Consider the following 4055-nt stretch of genomic DNA (forward strand, 5'->3'; position numbering starts at 1 on the left):
AGATCAGTGGGAAACTTATCAGAATTGATAGTCGTGACGTAGAGGAAGTTGAGTTCTGCTGCCTGTGCGGCAAAATAACCAATGATGGGCGAAACAAGGAGGACATCAGAAGCAGACTAGCAATGGCAAAAAGGCAATCCCGGGCTAAGAGAAATCTACTACTATCAAACATAGGCCTTAATTTAAGGAACAAATTTCTAAGAATGTACGTTTGGAGCACAGCATTATATGGTAATGAAACATGGTCTGTGGGACACCGGAACAGAAGAGAGTCGAAGCATTTGAGATGTGGTGCTAGAGGCGAATATTGAAAATTTGGTGGACTAATAAGGTAAGGGCCAACGGCCTTGTCGCAGTGGTAACACCGGTTCCCGTCAGATCCCCGAAGTTAAGCGCTGTCGGGCTGGGATAGTACTTGGATGGGTGACCATCCGGTCTGCCGAGCGCTGTTGGCAAGCGGGGTGCACTCAGCCCTTGTGAGGCCAACTGAGGAGCTACTTGATTGAGAAGAAGCGGCTCCGGTCTCGGAAACTGACATACGGCCGGAAAAGCGGTATCCACATCCAGTGACGCCTGTGAGCAGAGGATGACACGGCGGCCAGACGGTACTTTTGGGCCTTCATGGCCGGCCGGAGTGGCCGAGCGGTTAAAGGCGCTGCAGTCTGGAACCGCACGACCGCTACGGTCGCAGGTTCGAATCCTGCCTCGGGCATGGATGTGTGTGACGTCCTTAGGTTAGTTAGGTTTAAGTAGTTCTAAGTTCTAGGGGACTTATGATCAAAGCAGTTGAGTCCCATGGTGCTCAGAGCCATTGGAACCAATTTTGGGCCTTCATGGCCTGTGCGGGATGACCTAGGTTGCAAGTGCTACTTCGAGATGAAGAGGTTGGCACAGGAGAGGAATTCGTGACTCAAAAACAAAAAAAAAAAGAAGTCCCTGGCAAGAAAAAGATGTCACCGAACTTATCATACTGTCTGAGCACTGCCGCAGCGGGAGCGTCTTTGGTAATGTGATAATAATGATGTTTGGATTGTGGGGCGCTCAACTGCGCCGTCATCAGCGCCCCTAAAACGTCCCAATTTTTACATAGTCTATTTTTTTTTTTTCACAAGCCAATCTAGTCAGGCTCACAAATGATGATGATGAAATGATGAGGACAACACAAGCACCCAGTCCCGAGGCAGAGAAAATCGCCAACCTGGCCGGAAATCGAACCCCGGCCTTTGGTAATGTGGAGAGAATCATGTGACATTGGTGCCCAGTATTGGCAAACAATGAATAGAATTAAAACTTATTTATTAAAAAATTGTTTTATGATAATTAACGATCAGCACTGAAAACTCTGTCTGTGAGGCAGACATTAACTTCCAGCGCTAACTGTGATATATACTGCGCTGTAATAATAATATACACAACTGCTGCACATTTCTGAGTTCTTTTGCGTCCTACATTGCTGACTGGAACAAATATGTGGAGCACTCCCAGTTATTACACCGTGTGGTTATATATAAAGTTCAGCCACTCACAGACGCGGTGTAAATGTCGTATGGCATACGAAACTTGGCAGAAATTCTAATCCGCTAATCCATAACTGATTTACGCTGGAAAAAAAGTTAGTTCCAGTTTCGGTCACCAGGCGCAAATCTGGAGCTGTGAATGTAAAGAAGACGTATAGAAATGTATCCCAATGTAATGGATTAGGAGCGGGACATCGGCAGAGAAGGTCAAGCAAGTGAGAAAACGATATTGTTGATTTTATTGTCAAGTGCTGCTTACACAGTTTCTTCAGTATGAGCACCGGGGACGTCGAGGAGATGCTGCGTCCGTAAAACGACGTGATCAACAGTTGCTTGCAGCAGTTCCGGTGAAATCTGAGTAACATGTTCCCTGTATACTGGCGTTCAGGTCAGGTACAGACCTAACTTTTCCGTGGTAAATGGGTTCCTTTAGATATCTCAAGAGCCAAACGTCGCATGAATTCACATCAGTTGATATTGTAGGCGATGCATCCGGAAATCCTCTGGAGATAACGCATTCGTGGAAGGTTCCATTAAGCAGATGCTGTACGATGAGGTCTTAATAAGTTGCAGACGTCACGATAGAGCTGACCTGACAGGCCTCCTGGATGTATGTCCTTCAAAGAAGAACGGACCGAGAATAAAGACGCTTGTGAATTTACACGACACAGTCCCACACAGGGAGTGCAATGGCTTTTGGTGTACAACACGCGGTTTGATGGACCCAAAATTCGGCTGTTCTGTATATTCAGTGCACCCTGCAGTGTAAAATGTGCGTCGTCAGTCAACAGAAAGTTCCCGGTTGCATGTCATAAACTTCGATCTATGGCAGAAACCTAAAGGACAATTAAGAATGTTGCTGCGAATCATGAAGTATTTACATCTAAGTCTACGTGATTAGTCTGCTATTCACAACAAAGTGCCTGGCAGAGGGTTCAATGAAACACCTTCAGACTGACTCTCTGCCGTTCCATCCTCGAACGGCGAGCGGGAAAACGAGCACTTAAATTTTTCTGTGCAAGCCTTGATTTCTCTTATTTTATCGTGACGATCATTTCTCCCTGTGTAGGTGAGTGCCAAAAGAATGTTTCCGTAATCGGTGGAGAAAACTGGTGATTGAAATTTCACGAGAAGATACCGTCTCAACGAGAAAACGCCTTTGTTTTAATGACTGCCACTCCAATTCACGTATCATGTCTGTGGCACTATCTCCCCTATTTTGCGATAATACAAAACGAGCCGCCCTTCTTTGAACTTTTCCGATGTCATACGTCTGTCCCACCTGATGCGGATCCCACACCGGACAGCAATACTCCAGAATAGGGCGGACTAGCGTGGTGTAAGAAATCTCCTTAGTAGACCTGTTGCATCTTCTAAGTATTCTGCCAGTGAATCGCAGTCTTTGGTTTGCTCTAGCCACAACATTATCTATGTGATCGTTCCTATTTAGGTTATTTGCAATTGTAATCCATAAGTATTTAGTTGAATCTACAGCCTTCAGATTTGTGTGACTTATCGCGTAATTGAAATGTAGCGGATTTCTTTTTGTATTCATGTGAATAACTTGAGTTGCTGCACCGCACGGATTGTACATGGGTACCAGTGTAATGTAGACTGAACACGTTTCCGTACTCTTCTGGACTCCTCTCTTGACACTGAACAAGCACTAGCACTAGCCGGGCCACGTGCTGCATACGGAGTTACAAATGGTTCAAATGGCTCTGAGCACTGTGGGACTTAACATCTGAGGTCATCAGTCCCCTAGACCTTAGAACTACTCAAACCTAACTAACCTAAGGACATCACACACATCCGTGCCCGAGGCAGGATTCCAACCTGCGACAGTGGCGGTCCCTCGCTCCAGTCTGAAGCGCCTAGAACCGCTCCGGTCCCTCGCTCCAGTCTGAAGCGCCTAGAACCGCTCGGCCACTGCGGCCGGCTCAGTTACAGCAACAGTGACTTCTTCAATAACTTCCGCCTTCATAGCAAGTTGTCCTCTCCCAGGTGCCACAGCGAGCTGGTGCCTGTTTCCAAATTTCATTATCCTCTTCTGTAAACCACTGAATGACGCCAGGCTTATCCTCACTTGTTTCAGTCGGCGATATTCTCTCAGCGCAGCCATTCACATAAAGCAGTGTCGCCAACAGCGTCCCGTCTCTCTTCTCGATAGCCACACTGTTAAAGCGTGTCAAATGACAACGGGGATGTCAACTGTACACAGCGCTACATTTGCTCCTCGTAGTGATAATCGGAACGAATCATTTCCACCGTAAATCGGTTCGGCGTTAACGCATTTCCACCAATTTTCGTGCCATAGGATATTTACAGTCGACACTGGACCTCCGTGAGTAGCTACACCTGGTATAAGCAGTTTCTAAATGCCGGAATTCTGGCCACATGTTTAGCGAAGTGCGTGCTACGGGCTCCCCTTACTGAGGCATTAGATTCATTGCTGGGAAAAAAATGGCAACACCAAAGAAGAATTAATGTGTAGTAATGATATTTCGGGAGTTCATTTGCGTAGGTAACATATTTAGC

At 46.4% G+C, this 4055-nt stretch overlaps 1 pseudogene; it reads left to right on the forward strand.

Moving 5' to 3' along the window:
• The first annotated feature begins 337 nt into the window (after positions 1–337).
• Positions 338–455, forward strand: LOC126164266 (5S ribosomal RNA; annotated as a pseudogene).
• Positions 456–4055: the final 3600 nt, after the last annotated feature.

This window comes from Schistocerca cancellata, chromosome 2 (genome assembly GCF_023864275.1).
Source record: "Schistocerca cancellata isolate TAMUIC-IGC-003103 chromosome 2, iqSchCanc2.1, whole genome shotgun sequence".
NCBI classification, from domain to species: Eukaryota; Metazoa; Arthropoda; class Insecta; order Orthoptera; family Acrididae; genus Schistocerca; species Schistocerca cancellata.